This window comes from Mauremys reevesii, linkage group 18 (assembly GCF_016161935.1).
Source record: "Mauremys reevesii isolate NIE-2019 linkage group 18, ASM1616193v1, whole genome shotgun sequence".
NCBI classification, from domain to species: domain Eukaryota; kingdom Metazoa; phylum Chordata; order Testudines; family Geoemydidae; genus Mauremys; species Mauremys reevesii.
The window spans coordinates 25,232,936-25,259,772 of NC_052640.1; the positions used below are offsets into that span (position 1 = coordinate 25,232,936).

Genomic DNA, 26,837 nt, shown 5'->3' on the forward strand with positions numbered 1-26,837 from the left:
GTGAGGTTGGCTGAAACCCACTGTAAAGGGGACATTCTTATAAGGGAAAGGGGAGTTCATCCTCTAGTCCCATTCTCCAGCTTTGGCCTCTTTCCAGCTGTTGCCAACATTGTACATGACCAGAGCATGGGTTTTTATGATGGACACTTGTCCCTTAGGAACCAAATGGAAGCCTCCATTCAGTTTGACACAAATAATATCAAAGGCACCTTTTGGTTACTGCCAACCCATGATTGACTTACCTAGAATTAAAAGAAGACAATTGCATTCCACAGCATCCTCTCTCCAAAGGAGCTCTCTAGCATTTGTGATTGAGCTTAAGAAGCTAACACTGGCCCAAATGAAGACCTGTTTAGTTCCTATATTTAAAATTTAGAAGAAAATTGAGTATTACTAGTGAAAGGTTGGTTAGAGCAGGTGAGAAGGAGCCAGACAGAGTACCTGGCCTCCATGCTTAGCTCCATCATTCACTTGCTGGGTGACTCTGGGCTTCATATCCCTGTGCTTTTGTAAAATAGGGATTAAATATTATTCTTAGGGAGGCTGGGAAGACATACAGATAAAGGGTCTGGTCCATCAAGCCTTAAAGTCAATGGAAGAACTTGCATTAATTGCAGTGGTGGCTGATTCAGGTCAGTAGGGCCTGATTCCCATCTCATTTACACCAGTTTTATACCTATATAATTCTGACTTCGGCAGAGCTATTTCTGACTTACACACAGGAACACGGGTATTGCCAGATGGGATCAGCCCAATGGTCTGTTTAGTCCAGAATCTTGTCTCCAGCAGTGGCCAGTACTAGATACTTCATCCAGAGATGCAAGAAACCCTGAAGTGGATGATTTAGGGACCGATTTTCAGTCTCAGCACCCATGTGTGCCCAGCATGCAGAACGCTTCTGAAAATCTGGTCCTAATGGTGGTGCTGAGCCCTTTTGAAAATTCTGGCCTTATGGAATAATCTGTCCAGAGAAACTTCTTCTGATCCCCTCAGAGGTTGGGTTTACATTATCCCTTCCAAACTTGTGGTTACTTATCTTTGTAATAATCCTATTACCTGCCACTGTGGAAATAGGTATAAATGAGTGGAGGACCCAGGCCCGAAATCTTATTGTTGCGTTAGAAACTCCAGTGTCCAATAGGAATTAGAAGGAATTTTCAAAAGCTTTGAAAGTCAGTGGGACCTGAATGCTTATGTCACTTAAACCCTTTTGAAAGTCCCACCCATATACATAAAAATCCCCAGAATTAGTACTGTCTTCACATTTTCAAAATGCTCTTCAAACACTTTCTAATAGCGTAGCAACAACCATGGTATGTGATAACTCCCATTTTTTTGCAGCAGTGCAGAGGAAATCCGTGTGCGTGAGAGAGAGAGAGGGGGGGGGGAAAGAGAGACAGATCCCCTGGGACTTGAGATGCAATGCTACCCTACCATAAAGAACAATCTATCCAGTTAGGGTTAGAGACACAGGGATCATTAAGGAGGGATCTCTTGTTTCAATCAGGGTTTTATGCAACGGTCAGATGCATGCATGGAATCATGTGAAACAGCTGGCCACAATGACAAAAGAAGATGCAGATATCCTGGGTGTTTTTTCTCCTCCCTCTGCAGTTCATCTTTAGTATCAACTGTCTCTAAAAACTTGTGATTCTAGGTTGGGGAGGAGAGGCGGTGGGATGGTTGCTCATTTAACAGGGCACGACTGTCTTAAAAATAGAGATTTCAGATTGTAGTTTAGAGGTCTTTTTAAGACTACAAAATGGGGAGCCCCTGACAGCCTAAGCTGTGCAGACACAGCATGATGCATACCCGACAGTGTGCCATGGGGTCAGAGAGGTCTACCCGCTGCAGGGAGCAGTTTGTGATTTTGCAAAGCCCGAGCAGGCAATTTTTTTTTCCCCTTTCCACCCGGGAAGGATGCAGCATCACAGACCTTGTCACCCGGAGCTTGGAGGACAGCAACCATATGCCTTCCGACCTCCCCTTGCTTTTCTAGGAAAGACTCAGCCTTCTGGGCATTTCCTATCAGAATCGTTAAGAGATGGATGCTCAGATGTGGCCCGGGCTGGCGTTCCTATGGTGCTGTGCATTGATGGAGGGCTGCGCAGCGAGAGGTTGCGAAGGGGGATGGGGGGTTGAGGAGCCTGGGCTGCCGAGGAGCAATGGAGGAGAGGCGAGATTGGCATCTTCATGTGCATGAGGCTGGCCAGCGTCAGGATGGCTTGATGAGCCTGCAGGGCGCTATCTCGCACCGCTGTTCTGATTGCAGTGATGGGGTTGCCTGGTGGCTCGGACACCAGCTTTCATTATCGTTCTCTCCAATGTTTGCGGTGGCGGGGGAGGGAGGGTGGGCGAGGGGGAGGTAAAGAAGCCCTGGAGATGCACAAACAAATCAGAGCGAGGGGAGAGAGAGAAGCGGCTTTGGCTCCAGGCTACCAATTTTGTGCCACGACACTTGCTCATTCCCCACTTACTTTCTGTGCTCTTCTGCTATTTTAGCTTCCTGTGATAAGGGTGATAGATGGATAAATGAATGGTGACTGTCAGGACGAGGAGGCAGAGAGAATAATCTGTAACCTGCCGATTTGAAGAATCATTCTGAAATGTTGAAACGCGTGCTTGCACAAGCGCACACTTGTGACACACACCATGCACACTCAAGCACATTCACAGAGATAATCACACTTACCAACACACGTCCACATCACACTCAAACCATGCTGTCCCCTCACTCCCGCCCCCCGCCTCTCACTCTCTCCTCTTGCTGGAGCATGATTGGCATGACCCAGTGAGGTAAGGAAATTCTGAGTGATGGGTACCATAGCACCTTACCTCCTAATGGAAATGTGATGCTGCTTTGCAGAGATGACCCCAGACACTGCAGCAACACAACTGTGCAGGGGATTGGATCATTGCCACCAGATTTCTTTATTGAGGGAGATCTCGGAGCAGTACCCTGACCCCAGAAGAAGGACGCTTGCCTGGCTGCACAACTTGGTTCCAAGGACGGCAGGAGCTGCAGAGGAGAGATCGAGCAGATCATTCTCTGCCCTTCCTCCCACAAAGCTGCATCGCAGGATCCTGCCACGGGTTTGGGTCCCGCCTAAACCCAAGGTACTGTTGAGCTGTGCAAGGGCAGAGGGAGTGACTTGGTGTACGTTGATTATATTTGGCTGGAAGCCCTTTGCAGCAGGCACCTACTTTTATTTTGATGTATGCAAAGTACCGAGGCACTGCTGCAGTCTAAGTGACTCCACCCCCGAGGGGCTGGAAGCCCTGAGTGAAGCTAAATGCCTAAGCCAGATAGAGAGCTGGCCTGTGCTCCTGACCAGGAAATAAGTGGGCATCAGAATGTTCCTTACCTCCTGCTCATGCTCTTTGTATTGATGGTAGGCGTGGGGTGGAAGAGGATCCATTGCTAGCCCACTCGTCATCCTCCACTGCAGTTGGATGTGCAGGGATGGGGAATGGATGAAGGCCTGTTTCTGCCTAGTTCTCAGTGCGAAGGCCAACACAGCTGATGTAGACTGTGCCAGGGAACTAGCGTGCACAAATTACCTCCCCCATGGAACAAGGGGGAAAGAGTACTGAATTGCCATGAGTGGCTGTCTGGTACCATACATACAAACAACTGACTGTCTCTCACTGGTGTTCCTAGAAAACAGGTGTGCATATCACCACGGCCCCTATTCAGCAAGGTATTTAAGCACGGGCCTACATTTAAGAAGATGAGGAGCCTCACTGAAGTCAATGAGCCTCCTCAGGAGATTTAAGACGGGACCATCCTGAAGTACCTTGCTGTACAGGAGCCAAAATCCTCATCATCACCACCATTGGCCTACTCCTTTGAGGTCTCAGCAGAGCAGCTTGCTGCTGTATGGTCATAAGAACATAGGAGCTGTCGTACGGGGTCAGACCAATAGTCTATCTAGCCCAGTATCCTATTTTTTGACAGTGGCTGGGCCAGATACTTCAACGGGTCCCTGTAGAACTAACTCTCCATTTACTCTAAAGATAGTCCATCCCAGTCATACCTGAAGCACGTTTACAGTCTTTCAGTGTGGCCAACCCTAAAGATTAAAAATCATTAGTCAGGCCCCTAAAATCATGAGATTGGCTTAAATATCATGAGCTTTTCAAACAATGTTTGGGTTTTATTTGCCTTCTGGTTTCTGAGCTTTTAGAGTTCACCTTTTCTCTGTAACCATAAGGGCTAGAAACTTCCTTTTCTTTAAATAAGAAAGATGAGGTTCCCACATATTCATGTGATTCCAGGAGCTGGGGCTTTAAGCAAAACGCCACCTAATGCAAGATTTGTAATAAGATTGTGAGAGTTGGCAACACTGCCAGGAAGCTGGCTGTCCTGTTGCTGCCCAAGATGTATTTCTTCTAAGGGATAATTAACCAAGGATCTGTGACTCCAGGGATGTCAATCAGTTGTCTTTCACCACCACCAAAACATTCATTGTGAAAGGCATGATTTAGAAGGTTTGCCGTGAGATATTTTAACAGCTGACTCAGTACATTAGCCTTTTAAAATAAATAAAAACTCATCCAATCTGATCAAGTGAGTGAAGAGCAACAGTGGGACCCAATCAAAGGAAAAAAACTAAGTTCTGACTAAGTTCAGAGTTATTCAAACCTTTGTGCGGTGTCATAAATTCAATGTAGGCCCAAGACAAGCGTATGCCCAAGACATGTTCCAGACATACCCAACTAGTCTGTGTTATTTTATGACTCACATCCCTTTCTTTTCTTATCTGGTTCTGCCAGAGTCTCTTCCCTCACCGCTTGGAAGCTAGTTCTGCTGGGAGGGTTTGAAAGTGGTTTTTCAACTAACGCATCTTCTTGGTTATTCCTTCTCTCGGTCTTACACACAGAATTTCCCCCACCTTCCTGTTAGGGAGATGTTAGACTGCCATGGCTGGCAGGAGCTACAAACCAGATTAGATGTTAAATCAATCTGGACCTCCCAGTGGGAGAGACAGACAGGTTCAAGATGAATAATGATTTGTCTGAAGCAGTAAAATGGATTATTTTATCAAAAAAAAGGGGGCGGGGATCATCTTCTTTTTCCTGTATATTTTTGTGTTAGACTGGGGGAGGGGGATCAGGAAGTCAGCCAGGGAGGGCATGCTATTTAAAAAGAAATCCTTCCTTCCCTTGTTGCTAAACACAAGAAGGATTATCAGTCCCCCTTCACTTTGCACTTTGCTCTCACAGTTTAAATCACCCCTTGTCTTATGTGTGCATCATGAACTTGAGATTTCTGTAGACCACAACTCCTCATATTTCCTAATGACACTATTAAGGAATATTGGCTTATCCTTCTTTCTTCCATTTCTTTTTTGTTTGCAAAGGCAAATCCCACCAGTAATTTTTCTGAGTAAGAATTGAATAAAGATCCTCAAGATCTGGCCCACGATTTGTTACTGAAGCCAGTGGACTTTCTCAGAGTACTTTTCCGTCTGTCCCTCAGTCTGAAACTTGACATCGACTGCCAGAGCTAAAAATAGCATTTAGTTTAACAAGGTCCCTGTTGAAATCCAACAGATGGAGATCTCATTTCGGATTCACCTGCTGCTAATCCTGGCGAGTGTGTTAATCTAAGCAGGAATGAGTACTGCGGTGCCAGAGAGAGGGAAGATCCCCTGTCAGACTATCCATGCCTCTGAATGAAGCTGCATCTGCTGGTGTATATCTTAGCCGAGTGGCTGGTGGAATAAAAGTAGCATTCTTTCCCCCTGCTTCTCTACTTAACAGTTCCCATGTGAAGACAAGCAAACTGGGACTAGGGGGAACGAATGTTGAGTCCTCAGAAGAAGCCTCCATCCTGGCAATAAAGGATGTTCTTGTGGTTAAGGCACAGCGCTGCCAACTCTCTCCATTTTACCTTGAGTCTCATGATATGTGGTGCTTTTTATTTCTTAAAGCCCCAGCTTCTGGAGTCATGAATGTGATTTATGTGAGAATCTCAGTTTTGGTTTCTTTAAAGTAAGTTTCTAGCTCTACTATTTGCAGTAACAAGCTGAAAACATGACCTGGTTGCAGCGTTCAATCCAAAATATATTGTTTTAATCTCATGATTTTTGGGGGGCCCAGCTCACTACTTTTGAACATCTGGAGTCAGCAATACTAAAAAGGCAGAGGATCTGGCTAAAGTCCTGGCTCTGCTTCAAACTGCCTGTATGAGTTTGGGCCAGTCACTTAACCCGTGCCTCAGTTTCCCCATCTGTAAAATGAGGATCCTAGTACTGCCTGCTTCATGTATTGCATGCTGAGTAATAACATGAGGACTCCATCCCGATTTAAACTAGCTCTTTATTAAACCAACTATTGACTGACAGCTGCTCCAACTGCAGCTTAGCATTCATTGCCATGTGCACCCTGACTGACTTGCTGGTGTCACCTCCAAACTCTTCCCTCCTGCAGCCTATGTCTTTCCTTCCAAGTTCCATGCAGGTTGCTACAGGGGTGCGGTGAGGATAAAAACATTGCTTATGAGATGCTCAGGTAGGAGCCATATAAGTACGGAGTTAGAAATCAGGGCTCGAGGCCTTGTAAGAAGGTGAAAGCATAAGGAACCTGTCTTCTACAAGACGTCAGACCCAAATGCAGTCTTTGTGCTCCCCTGGGTTGCTAGCCAAAGGGTCAGGGAGGCATTTTGACCCTGGGACATGATTGTGCTCACTACTGCTACTCTCCTAACTGGCGTACTGGCTAGTGCATTCCCCCTAGGGTTATGGACTTCATGCAGCTCCTAATATGAGCCTATTCTTTAATGACACAATCTGGCCCCCAGAGAGCAACTTCCTTATAGAAATGCACTACGGTGTGCTACAAATCAGGGTCCAAAACACCGTGGGTGGAGATAGTGTTGTTACAGGGTGCCGTAGAAGAATGCAGGCTGATGACAGAAGGGTCCCCTTTATCTCTTGGCCCTTGACTCACACGCAGCCCATGGGTTAGGGAGACCAAAGAAACCCATACAGAACAAAGGGCAGGTGTCTGTACAGTGTCTGGCCCAATAGGGCCCCATTCTTGGTCAGTCCTTAGGCATTGCTTTAATCACAATACATAATTCTGATGTCACCAAACTGTGGCCTAAGAAAACCGAGAGTAGGTGAAAAACTATGGATCTGATTCTTCCCCTCTGTGTCCCTCCCTCCCTGTGCTTGTTTCTCCCCCCCCCCTTCCCTCCCTCACCCTGCCCTTTTCTGGACATATCCTTGAATCCTGGCCATTCCCCCAGCTTCTGGGGTTCCCATTATGCATGCTTGATATTTAACAGCTTTGGCGTCTTCCATCGCTGGGAGTGAAAAGAAGAAAAACAGCTCGGAAACGTAATGGAGCAAAATCTGCATACAGAGCCCTGGTTCCACGTCCCTTTATGCTGTTTACTTGGATCTTAAAAGCTACGAGCTGTGGCATCTACTCAGACTTCATCAGCCCATCCTGCCCTTGATGCCGGCCTCAGACACTGCCAGCTGCAAGCTTCCTTCTTCAGCCACCTCATTAGACCAGGAGGATATTCTGTTTCTTGTGGTCGTCTTATTTTCTCTCCCCCCACCCCTCCCATTTCTCCCCATAGCTAGGTTTACTGCCAAATCGTCACTAATTTGCATGTGGAAGCAGCAGGAGATAATGCTGCCTCTGTGTGACAAATATATATCGTGGTTTGGTTTTTTTTCCCAGTTGGAAAATCCTGATTATGGCTTAAAGATGGATTTATCCCACCTGGGACTAGCCCTATCTTTGATTGGCACCATAAGCGATGCCATGCCATTGATCATCATTAGTATGATTTGTTTATTTGCCTTGTATTAGGACCTAGGAGCCCAGTAATAGATGAGTACCCGGGTCATTGTGTTAGGCACTGTACAAACACATAACAGAGAGGGTCACGGCCCCCAGGAGCTTGCTGTCTGCCTGCCTGTCTGTGCATCTGTGTGTAGATTTTTATGTGTATTTGTATGTAGAAAAGAAGGATTGTCTTATGAATCGCTGGGACAATGCAGCACATGACTAGAGCTGTACAAATAACTGATCTTCAGTTCCGTAACTGAAGCAAAAAAATTGGGGGGAAAAATAGTTTGGGATCAAACAATGTTTCATTTTCAAGGTGTAGGGCTTTTTTTGTTTTTTGTTTCTGATTTTTTTTTAAAGTTCATTAAAATTGAGAGAAATTTCAAAACCAAAGCTCTTTCTGAAGTGACGAGTTGAAATGTTGGAACAGTTTAACATTTTCCATCTTTCTTTCTTTCTTTTGACCAAAAAAATTCACTGAAATTGACCCAAATTTACAAATTGAACTGAATCCACATTTTTCAGTCAAAAATGTATTCACACACACAATGTCACCCAGCTTCGCATATGACCAATCCTACAGGAGGGATACCATAAATGTTCTTTTATTTGTGTCCCTGTGGCTATAACTTCTTGCGGCATGCATGACAAACCTTGAACTACACATCTCATGATCCCCAGGGGACAGGAATGAAGTACTGGTGCAAGGCACAGGAAATTGGAGTGGTAGATGCTACAGAGAATGTGTGCTGCTATTGTGTAAGGAAGCCACTATAAATGTCAATCACTGAATAGACATGATTAGGCAGATGAGAGGTATGCTCTGGAATTCGGGCCGAGTGAATATGTAGTAGTGAAAGACCTATTCTCCCTATTTAACCTGTTTGCTTGCTTGCTTACTATTCTCTAGGGGATGTTTCCAGGCAGATTGCAATGTTATGGTGTTCAGAACTTGAATTTGGCTTATTCTGTGGCATGCTATTCAAACCGTGTTGCCTGGTTGTGACTGGTCACACATCCATTTTTTCATGTTCTCTGGTGTGTGTGTGTGTGTGTGTGTGTGTGTGTGTGTGTCTTCCTACCGTATTTTCCACTGCATGCATCCGATGAGGTGGGTTTTAGCCCACAAAAGCTTATGCCCAAATACATTTTAGTCTCTAAGGTGCCACAAGTACTCCTGGTTCTTTTTACAAGTTACATGGTATAGCTTCTGTTCCCCAGCTGTGTGAGTGTAACTCTTATCAGATTTCTGGTGCATATTTAAAATTTTGCTTGGCACAGATATTTGGTATCTTCATTGTTTGTTGTTTGAAATTCACCTATAGCCTAGGCCAAAGACCAGCGCAGAGTCTGTTCCGCAGGGAAGTCCTACTTAGACCCTGTTTTGGAGGCTGAAGATGTATATAGGCCTTGGGGTTGGTCTGAGGGTGGTGGTTAGAGGGGGTCTGAATTTCACCATCCACAAGTATTTATGCTTCTATATTCAATTGCACTAATGCTCTTGGACATTGAGTATGTTTGTGCCCCCTTTTGTACTTAAAGTGAATTCATTAACACATGAGCAAATAGCTACTGCAAAAGGTTTTCTGCATTAGCCTAGCTGTCTTGGATGTGATGTGGGTGCATACGGTGATGAATGGGGTGGAGGAGGTAACTCAGGCACTCTTGCTTAATGCAAGAGCAAGGCGACTCAATAAAAATGAAGGCAATAAGGAAGTACTTTTTGATACAGGGCATTATTTAGCCAGTGGAAAACTTTGCTATACATTATTATTGAGGCCAACTGCTTAGTAGGATTGGAATTCTGTATGGATAATGAGAACATCCACAGTTACGCTAAACAGGATAAACATGTGTAAGGGATATGCATCTTCATGCTTCAAGGCATGATGCACGGTGGAGGCTAGGAAGAAACTTCCCCTGTGGATAGGTTTATCCATAATTGTCCATTACAGTGTTTCTTGTATCATCCTCTAAAATACTGGCCACTGTCAGAGACAGGCTGGACCTGGAGTCTCCTCCAATATGACAATTCCTATATTCTTGTCTGTGCTTCTTCTATTCGAGTTTCGCATCACTTCCAATCCTGTGGCAGAGAAATGGTTTATTGCCTCCAATGTAATATTCTCTTATTACAGACTTTTCAGAGAATGTCACAAATGTTTTCCTGTGATTTTTCTTTTCTCTCTGGAACTGTCCCAGACCCCAATAGCCAGAAACAGGGGATTTATTGCCTGAAAGCAAACCATTTCACTCTCCAAAACTGCTGCCCTTGGGCCTCACTGTCTGTAACTGAGTGCTCCAGCCTCATCTCCTTGGATTCAGTCCTGCAGTCTGTGCCCTGCAGCCGTTGCTCCAAGTTGGAATTGTCTGCATCACCTGGGGGCTCATCTCCCTTGAAATGCTCCGTGAAACTGTTATCCTAGAACAAGTCTGTCTAGGATGGAAGGCCGGCCTCTGAAGCTAACCCTTTCCCCTCTCAGAAAGACCCTGTCTGGATAGCAGACCATTACATGACTGAGGACTAATCTCCTTGAATTACAGAGATCAGAACCTCCTGTTTGAAGACCTCACTGAGTAAGGCACAAGAACTATCAGCAGTTGCCTGTCCAAGCTCTTCTCCCCAGATCGAATTTTTTTTTCCTATTGACACTGGGGTAACCCCATCAACTGAAGGGGAATTACTACCAATGTACAGTGGTGTGAGATGAGAATCAGGCCCAGTGAGTTAACCCTCTTCACCCTCTTCTGCCTTTCTATTTGGCTGATGTTCCTATATTTATAACAATATATACTCGCTGATCAGCATATTCTTCAAGGGGTGTTATCTCACTGCTCCCTACAGCAGTAGGTACACAGCAGGGAGTTGCATCAAGGAAATGCATTAAGATGAATCAGCAAGAGAGAAGGGTACCTCTGGGCCAGCTCCCTGCTTCTCAATTATTTACATCTCATAATTTCCAGCAAATCACTGGCTGTTTATTGGCGCTCATCTATAATTGAAGCGTTTCCTAGATCACTGGCCAGCTCTGCTCAAGAGGTAGCTGGCCATGCATTTGAAAGCTTTAAGAAAACCCCACAGGGGAAGGCAGGGTCTCAGGAGTGGCTGGCCATCCACTGAGGATACTACCTTTTAATTTTTGGCTTTTGTGGGCACCCAGGATTGGTAGATTTCCAGCATGCGGTTTACCATCTGTAATTGACCACGCAGCGTCATACAGGGACGGTAGGTTACATTGGCAAGATGACCTCAATCCAGAAATGCTTCAAAGATTTCACATTTTAAAAATGACACATATCTAGTACATTGCTTAAACTGACCAGAAGACAATGATGTTCATATAGTCCTTGAAGAATACATCAGTAAAGCAGCCATTCTTAACAGAAAGTGGCTTTTTTAAAAATTTTTTTATCAGGTTTGGAGCTAGAATTTCCTATAATATTTTTTAGTATCTGTCTTCCTGTCTCTCTAATATTGCACTAAAATATCTAGGCTCCTTATACATAATTCAGGATAACTTCAATTTCTCTGAACAAGAAGTCAGTTCTCTACCCTTATGTCATTTTAAGGTCTTGGTGGATGCCTTCCAGGAAAAAGCTGTTGGGCTCCCCTGGGGGAAGGCTTGACATGGCTCTCTCCAATATTGCTCTAGATGTGTCCACATGCGGGTCCATTTTGACCTTTCTGATCCATCTAGAAGATAACTCTAGAGAGTCAGAGGACAATATGATCTTCTGTGGCATTAGCAGGGTGGATAATTGTATAAAGCTGCTTTTGTTAGTAACCGGTTCAAAGGCAAAGGGAGACAAGATGCACCTTCTAAGCAAAATCCCTGATTCTTTCTTGCAATTTCTACTCCTACCCAGGACTCGTTGCTTCCATTCAAGCTCCTACGGAGTAACACCTTCCTTTGAAAACAGGACCACTCTGAGTAAGATACTACCCAACGTGAACAGGGATGGCAGAAATGGACTCCCTATTCCCAGCACACAGCAATGTTTAACCATGTTATGCTCAGAAGCCAGTGAATGACCAGTTGAGTCAGTCAGCATATTCTGTCTCAACTTCTGGCTCCTAAAACACAAACAGTCAAGAATTTGGGCCCTGGCTAACAGAAACAGGAGAGAATTGCATGGGAAATGATTTTCCTCGTTCAGGGAGAATTTTGAGTTCTAAAAATTCCCCAGATCAGCATTTTCCTGGGAGGGGGAAAACATTTTGTTGAAAAATTCCTGACCAGCTCCAGCCATAGCTTCCTTTCACTGCTCCCCAATACTGATCTATTGGAGTCAAGTTTGCATAATCATTGTCCTAGCCCCTTCGGACAGGGGTGAGTTATCAACCAGGAAGATGAAGGGGTGATGGTGGAAAGCAAATTAGGCATGAATTAGCAATACAATATGGAAGAAGGAGAAGAAAAGTAATTTGGGGCTGCATAAATAGAGGCATCACATCTTATATTTCCTTCCTTTATGGCTTTGGGGGAATTATATCTGCAATACTGCATTCAGTTTTGGGCATGATGTTACCAAAAATTTGAAATTCAGAAAAGAGCAACACGATGACTAGGGAGCAGCACTGATTTATGAGGAAAGAGTAAACATTAAATAAATACAGTTTGGATAAGACATGGAGTGTAGTGATGGGTAGTGGGAACATACGGTGGCAGTATTTGAAGGGTGTAAACACAGAGAGAGGGAATGGTAGGAGCAATGGGCTGGGATTAAGAAACGGAAAATTCAATTTGAGTATCATGGAAAAACCTCCCAACAGTCAATTTACTGTGAAATAGTCTCCCAAGGGAAGTAACAGAAGCCTCATCAGCTGTGACTTTTACAATTAGACTGCATAAAGTACCAGACAATGTATTATGCACAGGAACAGGGTCACACAGCTTGGGACCCATCATCTAATGAGTCTTCATCTCTAGCCCTTATGATTTGGTGAAACATTGTGGAGCTTTCAAAGCAGTGTAAAGATCAGAGTGTAGGGAATGACACCCCATGCAGTGTTGTTCGTATAGGGTTTGATCTTGTGCACATGGAAGTCAGTGGAAAGACACACCCCTTCCCCACCGCTGACACCACCATTGCCTTCAATGAGTCTTGGATCAGGCCTAGAGTCACCAATCCTTTTCCTTTATCGCAAGTCAATCTTGTTGCTGGTTGGATACTTAGACCTATATACAGCCACTCAACCAATGAGGCTTGGGGGTTTGTCTATATGGAGATACTCAGGGAAGATAAGATAAATTCAATAAAGATGTGATGTTAAAGCACGTTCATTTCCTGAGTGGATGCCCTCATTCAGAAGTAAAGTGACCTTAGTTCTCTGTAGCTTAATTCTCCTTTTAGGTGTTATAACTGTAGAATGTTGATCATACTTGGTGTGCAAACATCCCACACTAAGCAGGATATTTTGTCACAGTTCAGGGCACCTGCATTTCCCGCCCTCCGTGGTCCAGCAAGAGCATCCCCGCTAGGTCCAGGCTCTTCGGCTGTCATATTGCCATTCCTGAGCAGTGGTGCTGCCTATGCCAGGGTTGGGGGAGCATTTAACACCACTGTGGGTAGGGGACTGACAACTGACACCTCCTTGATTATTGAAGTGATCTGCAAAAGGAAAGAAAATAAATAAATAAGAACCAAAAATGCACCCTCCCAAGGTAGTTTTTATGTAGCTAGAAAAGCAAGGTGGTTTTCTGCTCTAAATATTTAACATGATGTTTATGATATTTCCTCTGGGGGAGAGATGCTTGAAAGCTAATGTTTATGAAGCAGGTCTGGAGGGATGGAAAGGAGAGGGAGGGCACGCTAACCCAAAACGGGGGGGGAAGAACCTCGGGAGATGTCCTGATTTATGGCTTTACTTGTAAGAGAAAAATCTCTCCGTTTTGTTAAAAAGGCTGTGACTGATGGAAAGCAACTTCACCTCGGCTCCTTTTGAAACCAGAAACCTGCTCCTTGAATGTAGTGTGCCAGACGGGTTCTGGCTCCGAGCCAGCAGGAGCCTTTTACTGGCTGCTGCCTGCATCCTTTTGAACCCCACAGAAGTGGTATATGTATAGGCTTTGTGAGGTCTGGAAGGATGGTTTTGTAGTTAAGGTACTGGTCTGGGATGCTGAAGGGAGAGGTGGGTTCAATTCCTGGCTCTGCCAATGGCTTCTATAGCGATTGTGGGTGTTTAATTTCTGGAAACTAAGGCACAGAATCTGTAAAATGGGCATAATAATGCTTTCCTACTGGGAGATCATGAGAATGAGTCATTGGTGCCTAGGTACTATGGTAATGAGGTCTCTGGGTATGGCTACACTGCACACTAAGGCTATTCTACACAGCCCCGTGTCTCAGTCTGGCTCCATTGGCTCAGGTTACAGTGTATACATTTTGGGCTTGGGTTGGAGCCTGGGCTCTGAGACCCTCTCCCGTCGCTGGGTTTCAGAGCCTGTGCTCAGCCCAAGACCGAATGTCTACACGGCAATTTTTAGCCCTGCAGCCCAAGTCCTGCAAGACCAAGTCAGCCATGGCCATGCTGTGGGTCTTTTATTTGCAGTGCAGACGTACCTAAAGCCCAGGCCCTGACTCAGGTTTGAGCCCAAGTCTCCCTTCCAGCTATGCGCAAATCAGTCTGACTTGGGTCAGCGAGTGCTCAGAACCCAGGTCCTAAAACCCCGCTGAGACTTGGGTCCAAGCCCTGTCACTTTGCAATGTGGACACAGCACAAGGCCTGTGCAGTGCAGTATGGACGTGGTAGCACGGCTGTGAGATCCAGATTTACAATGCAGAGTGGACTCTCAAGCGTGGGCTTGGAAACACTAGGTCCACAGACCTGGGTTTACAATGTAGACATAGCCAATATGTACTGCGAGAGAGACTCCTAATCCTCTCTAATCAAGGGGCCGTGTCCAGCGAGAGCATTGAGCGTGTTTGTAGCTTGGAGGAAAGTCCCTAGAAGGGAGAGAGAAATCTCCCTCTATGTTGGGGAGAGAGTGAAAAGGGGATGAGAAAAATCACCCAACTCCCAGGAAAGAGCAAGGGGCCAGACATCAGTAGTCTTAATTGTTTCTCCCTTAGATAGGTGTCTCCAGCAGTTGTATATTTTTATTCAGGCAAGTTCTTGCCACTCTATTTACTGACTGTGCCTGCGAACGTTTTTTGTAAATAAGCAGGCTGCAGTCAGAGGAAGCGGTTTGTTAGTGCAGAGTATTTTATCATTCAGCAGCATCATCCACTGGGTTCCCAATAAATATCTGTCTGGATCTTTGATCCTCCTCAGTGAATTAGTGACTGGGTGATAGAGGGGTTAGAATATGGGGAGCTTGCTGCAGCTGAAGACAAGCTTGAAGGCCGTGGCCAAACACTTCAAACCTGGGTAAATCCACATTTGGGCACCTAAAGCTGGGAGTTTTGAAAGAGCCAAAGGGAGTTTGGCCCCTAACTCCAATACCTAACTCCCATTCCTAAACAACTGCCCTGGCTTTCAATGGTGCAGCGGGGTCATTGCTGCTGGGTGCTCAGCACCTCTGAGAATCAGGCCACGTTTTTAGGTGTCTGGAGATGGATTTAAGGGTTTGAAAGGGTTTGAAAAGTTGGGCCAGCACCTGGTGCCCTGGCTTTTAGAATTTTTTGTAGTAGGACCAGAGAGCAGTTTAGGGCCCTGGTTGCTCCCTGCACTGGACCATGTTTGGCTGTAGTCAGTTCATATGAGTGGGTATGTGTCCATCTCCACATTGGTGAGCATGCCATTCTCTACTCTTTCCCCTTTACCTTCATGCCCTTGGCCTCCACAAGGGTGTAACCACCACTCGGATGCTTTTTCCCAGGATCCTCTTGTTTTGCACAGAGCAATCCTGTATCCAGCAAGTCTCTTTTGCAGACTATGAATGGGTCCCTAAATAATTTTGGGGGCAAATGAATCATTGCACCATGACAATGCGTCACCATGTAATGATATTTCAGTGCTGCGAGGTAACATCTGGATGGAGCGCTCTCACATCTCCTTGTGATGGGCCAACAAGTGTGCATTTGTCCAGGGCCCCATTCTTGGCTGGTCCTTTGGCACGACTGTAATAAATATGATAAAAATAACCCACATTTGTATAGTATCCCACTCCTAGTAGCTGGACCATTAGAGGACACCAGCTTGCTTCTGTTACCAGCAAATAATGTTACTTCTTTCAAAAGAGAAGTCTGTTCTGTGATCCTGAGGGTCATTTGTTCAAACCCTGCTGATAACTCATTACCATTTAAAATTATAACCAGTGATGATACCCGAAGACAGATTTGAACTCTGGTGGACTTCAGATAGTTGGGGTGAACTTTATCTAGGGAACAGGTGTAACATGTGGGTACAGTGTGTGTCATGTCCCCCTCTAGTGTCCTACCCACATAAAAAGAGACGTTTACTACTGTTACTAACTGATGGAGCTGCTCCTCCAGCTCAAGTGGGACAGGCTCATGCTTTCAGTGCCAAAGGTCCCAACTTGAAACCCTGTTGATGTCCCACAGAGGAGGTCATTGCACATATGGGGCAACCTTTTCACCTTTGAACTCCCTAAAAAGTTGAGAATTTCTTTAAACTTCAGACGCTGGGAATCATGAAGCATAAAACACACACATACCTGAGTGTCTGGATCAGAGGGTAGAGGGGAAGGCATTTTTGCAATGTTTTTTTAAGCACTCCCCCTGCCCCCAACTGACAAACCCCCTGAGACCTGCCCATAGGGAGAAACCCAGCAATAACTATTTACACCACCAACCTGGAGTGATTTGTGGATGCACGGAAGAATTATTTATGGTTTGGTGCAGGAAAAACTTTCAGCTCCTTATTTGCCCTCGTAAGTTATGAGTAGCCCTGAAGGGTCAAAGGTGAGATTTTGGTTTTAATGCCCGCTTCCCTTAAAAAAAAATAATGAAGCAATCTATGTGAAAAGAAGAAGGGCAGCGGCGCGGGGCGGGGAGGGGAGGATAGTCTGAGAAGGCTGCTACTCCTTCCTGCTTTGATGTTTCAGATCTGGAAGGGATCATAAATTTGCTGGTGTGAGATAGAGTGATAATAAATGTTGCTTTTAACTGCCGGATTTTTAGCTCACACAGCATCCATTATCACTGGCAACTGCAAAAGGGAATGTATTTTTTTTTGGCTCTTTAGAAAGATAAATATTCACACCATTATCTGCTGACATCCCAAAAGCTCAAATGCTGCCTCCCTTTGTGATCATCCCCCATTCCCAGTCTAAACAATCCTGTATTATTCCGAGGAGCCTGCAGCCACCAACTCACCATTGCGATGTTCTCCATTTCAGCTATTTATTTGATGGCCCTTGATGATTATTATTATGTCATTGGGTTTGAGGTGTGGTGGACAGATGAATGGTAAAGGGGGATACTTTGAAGCAGAAAACACCCCATGTGGGATGGAATTAAGGCGTGACATTTTCAGAGGAGCCTAAGGGATTTAGGCATGGAATTACCATTCGGTTTTAATGGGATTTGGCACCTAATTCCCATAGTAAATCCTCTAGGGTGGGAATTTCAAAGGAGTCTATTTGTTTCTTTCAGAACAAATGGATACTAACAATTGTGCCCATGCACAAAGGCTCCTGTGTGCTCAATCAATATGTTCAGATGCCACTCTCAGGGCAAGGCACTACTTCAAAATTTCTGAAACACTGACAGATGCTCAATGCCGGTACAGATTGGTGAATCCACCGACAATGCAGCTGGCTGGGTCACATCATCATATTTTAAATCCACGGTGTTGTTGATAAATGTCTTTAACTACTCAGATGCCTGTTAATGTCTGTCTGCCCAATGCCAGCAATGTCATATGCCAACAATTTCCGTGAGGATTTATTGACCAGAGATGTTTGGAATGTGTTTTGCCGAATCAGTTATCATCCTCATAAATCTTTCTATCCATTTTTACATTGCAGAGTGGGCATTTCAACTATTGCTTTTATTTTATCTGGATCAGCAATTAAGCCAACTTTACTCAATTTATGTCCATTATAGATTACCTCTGTTGGAAGCAATTTATTTTATTTTTAGTTCAGGTATAGGGCTATTTCTCTTGGCCTCTCAAAACTTTCCTAAGATTTTTTTTAATATATTTATTTTTAGGTCCCTAGCCCAAATAAGAAAAACCTCCTATTACAAATATCATTTTGTAATCCCTCAAAGCTTTATTCAACTGCTTTTTAAAAATACACTGGGAAGAGAACTAATACCAAAGAGTATTTGCATGAAAGTATAACATCCAAGAAGTGTATTAAAAGACACTAGGTTGCCTTGTCTACTTCTGCTTACCAAATATTCTTCCAAATATTCCTATTTTTGAGAATTTAGTTTCCATTTCAGGTTTTGTTGAAGGTTCCCTTTTATGGCTTTATTTATACCATGTAAATCAGTACAGATCTGTACTTTATCTGGCTTTTCAATTACAGCCATAGAATTAACCCAGTTTCCATAGGTTCACAGAGTTTAAGGCCAAAAGGAGCTATTAAATCATCTCGTCTGACCCTCTGTGTCTCACAGGCTCACTTCTCATTTCACTCAGTTACTTCTGTATTGAGCTCAATGACTCGTGTTTGGCTGACATGTCTTCCAGAAAGGCATCCAGTCTTGATTTGAAAACATCAAGAGATCCACCACTTCCCTTGGTATTTGTTCCATGGTCAATCACCTTTGCTGGTTTTATTTTAATGCCTATTTTCTCATTTGAATGTATCTAGCATTAACTTCCAGCCAAACCCAGTCTCTAGGTTGTTCTACTTTTTTAATTATACTCAGCCTTTCCAAATGACCAAGTCCTTTTTTTTTTCCTTTTTCTGTCTGGGCAGACTGGATTTCTCTTACTGGATGTAATATGTGAGTTACTGATTTGTTTCACTTTAATATTCTTCTGTTGGACCTCAAAGAGATCTGAGAATTCTTCCAGCATGCTGCCTGTGGTCCGCCAGTGTATTCAAGAGTTAAAGGAATAACTCAAAGGTGGAGGATTGAAGTTGGGCCACAGTTTGTGACTCAGTCGGAGATCTTTGAGCTGGCAATGTTTATGTACCTTGACTGTGAAATTGCATGATTTCTACAGCCCCTGGAATTGTCCTAAGGGAAGGGATGGCTCTAATTTCCTCATTTTGGGGGGGAAAGTTCAGCCCTTCAAATAGACCCTTCTTACCAGGGCAATCTAGACGCTTTTGTCTCCATGCATTATTAACTGTCCACTTGGACCAGCCCATCCACATATTTTCCATGGTGAGAAATATTTGATAATGGCGTGTAGACTGTCAGACAAAGGAAAGACTCATTCTTTGAATGTCCTTCCAACAAAGAGAATCATAGAATCATAGAATTCAAGATCAGAAGGGACCATTATGATCATCTAGTCTGACCTCCTGCAAGATGCAGGCCACATAAGCCGATCCACCCACTCCTGAAATAATTCTCTCCCTTGACTCTGCTGTTGAATGCTCCAAATCATGATTTAAAGACTTCTAGTAGCAGATAATCCACCAGCAAGCGACCCCTGCCCCAAGCTTCGGAGGAAGGCGAAAAACCTCCAGGGCCACTGCCAATCTACCCTGGAGGAAAATTCCTTCCCGACCCCAAATATGGCGATCAGCTGAACCCCGAGCATGCGGGCAAGACTCTCCAGCCAGACCCTCTGGAAAAAGGCTAACAATATCCTATCATTGACCCTTTGTACTAATGATCCTTTGTACTAAGAGGGCAACAACCTAAATTGGATTCCAGTTACCATCTGTAATGGACTCTGGGTACAGTCCCTTTGCGAGAGAAAAAAACATCTCTTACCTGGATTGGATCCCATACATGCTCCTTGGAATAGGATAGCTATTTATATGGAAATGACTCTGGAACACAGCTGCTTTCTACCTAATGATCCTAAAGGTATTCATACCCTCTAACTCCTTCATCTCACAAGTAATTTTTTACTCTTCATGTTGGGACACCTTTTTGTTTCATGCATACTTTTCTGATTTTAGGGGGTTTCTGCCCACTCAACATTAGGGGTGAGGGTTCTCTGGAGACTATAGACTTTATGAAAGGTGGACAACACATTACCTACAAAATATATTGCACTGATGCTATTCAATATCTAGCTATAAATTGGTTTTATGCTGCCACCCATTGTTGTAGGATCTGAGCACCTTGCTCATAAAATCAATAGTAACAACAAAGTCCCTAGTGGACTTCATGGAGTCTCTGGCACTCCTCCATTTTCAGAAGGGATTCTTGGGGATAAAAGAGGGTGTTTGTATTATGCACGTCACTTATGGTGGAACAGCTTTTTCAGAGAATGGTTTTGCAACGTTTCTTTAAAGGTGGTCAGACTCTTACATCCTGTGTGTAACGTTCACCCCCAGTGGTCAATTTCTAGTGTTAGCTATCATGTTGCCAGCTCCATCCCACAGCTGAAGCTATTAAGTCTGTGTCAGCACTTACTGAAGCCAATGGGAGTCACTTGGGCTCCCAGGACCGTAGCAACAAAGAATGTGGCCCCCTCCGAACATATGTCCGGGGCCCCTTAAAATGCAGAAACATTTTTTTTGCCACTTTTAGGGGCCCCCTTCCTTGCGGGGCCCCCTCCGGTCGGAGGGTACGGAGGGCGCTCGCTACACCTCTGTGGGCTCCTAATATTAGGTATTGGCAGAATGCATATTTTGCATGAAGGAAAGCTCCAAGCCAAGGTATATCTGTATGTGTTATAAGTGAACTTATAAAGTCTGCATGAATGTCCCTTATCAAGAATTCCCAGAGCCTGCTCATTAAGAGGATCAATGTGTTAGCCAATTGTTGAGGCAAACCTCATAGGAAAACCTCACGGTAGGTTTCTGTTGCCCCTTGTTCTCTGGGTCAAGTGGAACAGATAGATGCAGTGGGAAGATAATGTACCAACCGGAACAAATGTTGTGTAGTTACAATCTCCAGACCAGCACAGTAATGAGCTGTACATTATGCCACAAGTCCAGTTATCAGGCCGCCCACGGAGAGCAACCAGCTTAAATATTGTGAGCTGGCAACGGTGAATGGGCTGATGATGGCTGGATGCAACTGAATGGTCTTGACCAAGCAGTAGGATGCAAAGAGCTGGGAATGGATATCCTGATGTAATGGGCTGGCGGAAAGCTGCATATTGAAGTGCATGGAATTCATAGCAGCTGCGTGTTGGAATGCAATCTGCCATGAGCAAATTGCAAATCTAAATGCAGTGTGGTCATTAGCAATCGCATGTTGGAATTGCTGTGGGCTACCCAAAATTGAATGCAGTTGGCTAAGCAGAAGTTGGATGTTGGAATATAGTGGGCTAGCATTGGCTTGCCATTAGAATGCAATGACTTATCTCATGTGCTGTATGCACTATTCCTAGCCTTAATCTGTGACTAATACTTTGCTTTTGTGAACAATAAATTCATCACATTTTTTTAAAGGGGAAAAAAAAATCCCTAAATCAAAAGTAGTCGTAAGTGATTGGCTAGCTGGGTAGCAGGGATGTACTTTATACATGTACGGAGAATTCACCCTAGGGTCTATAGTCTAATCCTCACTGAGATGCTATTTGATCACAGCAACGAGAGAAAAAGACAGTTAGCTGGTCAGGATTGCACCCGGCTAATGGACAGGGTTTTTCCCCCCCCCTTCCCTACCATCCTGGTCGATTCAAATTGATCCTAGTTCTGCTGAGCAAGAGCAGTCCTTCAAAGTTTATTCTGGTGTCAATTTTTATAGTTTCCCTCACCAATCAATACAGCGCATAATCATTAAGGCAAACTTTGTGAAAGCTAATCCTTCAATATGAGTTTTATGAATGGCTCCGAGCCCTGGCTCTAACCATTTGGATGTAAGTGGAACCTTTAATCAGGTGAGTGACAGGAGACAGGCAATAGGACTTGCTGAGATTGGCGTCCATGTCTCTATGAAATGATGCAGAGCTAGCAGGAGCAGAAGGAAGGGGGGTGGGCAGAGGAATATACAGCCTCTAAAACCAAAGTTTCCCTTCTTTTATTATTTATAAAATGTTTCCATTATTTTCTCATAATACTTTGCACTTCTATATAGCATCTTTCAGCTGAAGCCCTCAAAGCACTTTGCAGACACTCATTAATTAAGCCTCAAAACACCCCTGTCGGATGAGCAGGTTAATAATAATTACTACTACTTGCACTGCCTTCTGTTCAGGACTCTCCAAACACCTCAGGGTTGTAATTGGCTATGCCTATTGAAAGAAAGGGGGGAAATGAAACCCAGAGGGAGTAAGTGAAATGCCAAAATATCACAGGGCGAATCAGCTGCAGAGTCAAGAAGGGAACCCAGGAGTGCTAACTCTCAGGGCCAGATTCCCAAAGAAACGTAGGCATGGCAATACTTCGCATCGCCATGCTTAACTTCTAGGCCCCTAGAAAATTACTGGGATTCACAAAACCTGAATGTGGTGCCTTAGGGTCCTTATACAATGAGTAGTGGGAGAGAGGTGCCTCAAAATGTGATTCACAAAAGCCAGCATGCTAGGGGGCTCCTTGCCAATGGGTGTGTTAAGCCCCATCTCTGTCTCTGAGATAGGCGCCGAAGTCCAGGCTTCAGGGAGGTGCCTCTCTCTCTGCCTGGGATTCTTGTCTGCAAAACCTCTCTTGGTATTAAGTGCCTATGCTGTTTTAAGGGAGGAGGGGGAACCCGATCATCTGGGCACTCACTTGGAGGTGGGGAGGTTTAGGTTGGATATTAGGAAAAACTTTTTCACTAGGAAGGTGGTGAAGCACTGGAATGGGTGACCTAGAGAGGTGGTGGAATCTCCTTCCTTAGAGGTTTTTAAGGCCTGGCTTGACAAAGCCCTGGCTGGGATGATTTAGTTGGGGATTGGTCCTGCTTTGAGCAGGGGGTTGGACTAGATGACCTCCTGAGGTCCCTTCCAACCCTGATATTCTATGATTCTATGGTAAGTCATGAGGGGGAGAAGGGATTGGATCAGGGCTCTGCCACCTCTCAGGCGAGTGCTGTAACCATTGGACGAAGTGAGAGTCTGATGTGGGGCTCCTTCACTCTCTCTCTCCTATTGAAACTGCTTCACTGTGGGTAAGTTAAAGTCAGTGGAGCAGGGGGACAGGATTCTGGGTTTTCCACCTCCCAGGTATGGGGGAAACCTGAATGGAACATCTCCCATTACTCAGGTGAGGCTCCAACCTCTGGACTAACAGTTCTGTGGGAGGTTCTCCTTCCTTCCTTCCTTCCTTCCTCTCTCCATGAATTTTTTGTGTTTACTCACCAAGAGGGGCCTGATCTTACTGGAACAGGTCCCACAGGCAAGTGAGGTGGGAGAAATGCCTGTGTCACCCCAGTTTGTGCTGTACTCTGGCGTGAGCTGCATCGCGCATGCTCTGAGGCAGAAATGTAGGTGCCTAGGGAACATCTGCTGCAAAAATGTAGGTCCCAAGTGAGTTTTGGCACCTACAGAGTTTGGCAGCAGCTGAGTGGGAGTTTTGTGAATCCCGGTGGGGTGTGATTCTGGGAGTTAGGTGCCTAAGTCCTTTTGTGTCTCTAACCTGTAGTGTCTTGTTTTGACCACTAGACACAGTGTCTTCCTTCTTTTCAGTATATACCTATCTTTTTAAGGTGTGTGTGTGTGTGGGGAATCATTCTACCTGCTTACAGTTGAAGGTGGAAAAGTAAGTTTAACTATCCAAAATAGGGGAAATATGGGAGAGAGAAGGGGGTTCTCATGTTTCTTGATCTATGGGAGATCAACTCATGAGAGCCAAAAGTCACCTGCTTTTTAGAACGGAGGGAAAGCCGATAAGTGAGCACCTTGGCAAAGAGTTCTTCAGCACTTGGAGATATTTTTGGCTGGCAGGAGAACCCAGCAGAGGAAGCTGAGGTGTGAAGAAAAAGGCCAGAAGGCTGCCCTGGAGGAATTTTTCCTGAAAATATTGTGCTGGGAAGATTTAGAGGCAGAGCTGAATAGTAATAGAAATGCTTCCATGGCAGCGGAACATTCAGTGAATGGAAACATTCCCTTGCTGTGTTTGCAGCCCAGATCCTGACCCACTTAGGCAAATGCATGAGAACAGGAAAGTGAAACTGATGAAAAGCAAAAGTGAAAGTGACTCATCCATCTTTACTCTCCAAGAAACATGAAATAACACAAGTAAACCAGTAACATGAATGGTGAAAAGTAAATTCTTGCCACTGACTCATCTAGAGGGCTTGTGGTAAACTCTGCAAGGGATTTTTTAGAAATGAAATATAAGGGCCCAGATCTCCTGCTGATGTAAACTTTTACACCTCTCTCATCAGTCGATTTGCACCAGCTGGCCCATAGATAGATATTTATTTCAATTACTAAAAGGGACTTAAGTTAAAAATCTTGGCCAGATCCCCAGCTGCTGCAAAGCAACTGACTGAAGAGCTGTAAAAGCTGACAATGTCCCTTTCTAATAATTGAAAGTAATATCTACGGGCCAGATCCCTAGGTGGTGTAAAGAGCATAGCTCTATTTAATGGAGCCCTGCTGACTTACACCAGTTTAAGATCTGGTCCTAGATCTAGAAATAAATATAATTGATCCTGATATGGGAAAGCCCACAACAGGCAGGAAGTCAGCGCGAGCAAACACAACTTACCTGTATTCTCTACTGCTCTATGGCAGGATGTTGGTAAATGTCACTTTTTTCCACACCTGAATTCGTCCTTTCTTTGGCACCCCATAGCTTTCACAGCACCCAGATGTGACATCCATAGGGGTAGAAAGCAGCAGGAGCAAATTGATGCTTAAGGGGAAAGAGAAACCACCTTAATGCCGATGTCTTTAGAAATACAGGAAGAGGGAAGGAAAATGCAGGAACTAGAAGGCTGTGGATGCACAGCTGATTCAGAGATGTTCCTGAAATAGATCATTACAAGCTAAACTCTAGGACTTGGGGTGGCGGGGGGAGACTGAGATCTGGATCCAGTTCTATACATCAGGATGAATAAACCAGTCAGATTTTAGGTTGTTTTACAGCCAGATCTGGAGCTGAACTCTGTGTTTCGGACCCATCACTAGACAGAATGTTGCTGGAGTTTCCTATGAAGCATCAGCAAACCTATAACCCTGTGTGTCTCAAGGGAGCTGAGCACAGGGACTTGGGGGTGGCTACTAACTTGGAAATGATTAGTTGCTGAGAAGTATTTCAAAAGCCTTTGGTCTGACAAGAGCTGACCTTTAATCTGCTAAATGGGAACTTTACCCTATGGAGGCAAAGGCAGGGCTGGGGGAGAGGCTGTGGGGGAAGGGAAACCGCCTGACTTGGGAAAGATCAACAGGAGCTAAGGGCTGGGTCAGGGTAGAGTGGAGAGTATGTGATCCTTGCCCACCTCCCTGGCCCTCGGGGAAATCTCAGTGGATGAACTTGTGAACTGAGAGTGTTAGCATCTATTTCCTTCTCATTACATGCGCTTCTTCCCTCTGCGTGCACTGGTTTACTTACAAACAGGCCTAGAGCCTAGTTCCAGGGGGATTCTTGTTCTCGGGGCTCAGGTAGTGGTGAGCGGAGAGTCTAACTTAGTAGCGGTCAGTTGAATTCCCAACGGTGCTGCTGAGTGTATCTACTACCTATGGGAAGCCAGGTAGGAAGTTGCTTAACTTCTCAGAGCAGTCGTTGGCTTTGTCATGGGAACTCTGTCTGCCGGGATCCCAGCTGGCCCTGAAATGGCTCTGCTGGAAGGAAGCTCACACCTGACCCTACTGAGGTGGGTGCCAGGCTGCTGGAGCTCCAGATGCTGTTGGGGAGGACGCAGAGCTGAAGAAGGGGACAACAGTGAGTTCAGGTGGTGATGCTCAACCCATGTGTCTAGAGCCATGGGTGGATCCTTCAGAGTCCATGGGCATGATTGGCGTTCCGCTGGCTGTGACGGCTCTCATAGAAGTGCCAGATGAATGGGCAGGAGCTGGCGGTCTCCTGTCCTATCTCTCTAGGCAGCCGGGAAGTGGGAGATGGAGAAAGAGAAGAGAGAAACCTAGGAGAGACAGAAGACAATTAAGGGGATTTGAGCCCTGTGATCAAAAAGGGCCATGTACAATTCTGGTGTAAGCCGGTGAAATGCCATTGGCTTTAATGGCATTATGCTTGCTTGCCCCTGGGCTGTATTTACCCCGTTGTCCCTGCCTCCAAGGGATAACTATCTAATATCCCCATCCTGCTAACTCCTACACGTGGGCTGAACTTGACACGCTGTGAGTTGTACCGTTGAGCGCAGAACCGCCAGCTAGTGGGACAGCTCTGGGCGTGTAAAGTTAAGCCTGGGTGCAAGTGTTTGCAGGATCGGAGCCTAAGAGTTTGATTCTACAAACCCTAGTTAGCGGGTGCAGTGCTTCCACCCCGAGTAGGCGCCGTGAAGTCTCTGGGCCTCCCCATCAGAGTAAGCATGACGCATGCTTGCAGGGCTGGCCCCTAAGTTAAGATGTGACATTGTGATTTCTTAGCTGGTCTGGACTGAACACTGCTGTGAGGGAAGCTCACGCTGCCAGATTCCTGTCTAGGGCCAGAATGGCTGAGCTGAGAAAGCTCTTGCCCCTCAGGTTGCCATGGCACCAGCTTCCTTTGTGCCCCAGCAATGCCTCTACTCCTGGATCTTGGTACCCAGGGAGAGAGGTCAGGAGAGGATTGGGAGACGGACCAATGATAAACAGGATAGCACTGACATCCCTTCAGCTGTGACTGCCTCTGTTCTGGGTGGGCCCCGTGTATTGAAGCCACCACGTCAGAGCTAAACACCTTTTTTTAACCAAAGCGGTTCACAAGCTCATTTTCCCCACCCTGCACGACTGCATTGCAGAATCCTGCTCCTTTCCCAACACTATCCAGGTCCCAAGGACATTCTTAGCCTCTCCTCAGCCTTAGCAGAAGTGATGATTTGATGATATTCCAGGTCCATTTGGCACCATTCACCCCACTCCCTCCTAAGAATGCTGCAGGGGCATCCCTTGGCCTTCCTCTTCCTTCCCTTTGCTACTTTCCTCCTTCTGAACAACTTCA

General features: G+C 45.2%; 2 long non-coding RNA genes across 4 annotated transcripts in view; one reads left to right on the forward strand and one right to left on the reverse strand.

Moving 5' to 3' along the window:
* LOC120386063 overlaps positions 1–26,837 on the forward strand; it is a 177,787-nt gene that overhangs the window by 74,917 nt on the left and 76,033 nt on the right. The window lies entirely within an intron of this gene.
* LOC120386064 overlaps positions 12,220–26,837 on the reverse strand; it is a 30,908-nt gene continuing 16,290 nt past the window's right edge. The window contains exons 3-5 of one of the 2 annotated variants that reach the window (XR_005589505.1): positions 25,290–25,818; positions 24,444–24,590; positions 12,220–13,422 (exon numbers count right to left, since the gene is read on the reverse strand). This is a non-coding gene — a long non-coding RNA (uncharacterized LOC120386064). Of the gene's footprint in view, positions 13,423–21,853; positions 22,046–24,443; positions 24,591–25,289; positions 25,819–26,837 lie in introns of those variants that run through there. The other variant, XR_005589506.1, reaches the window with a different exon arrangement.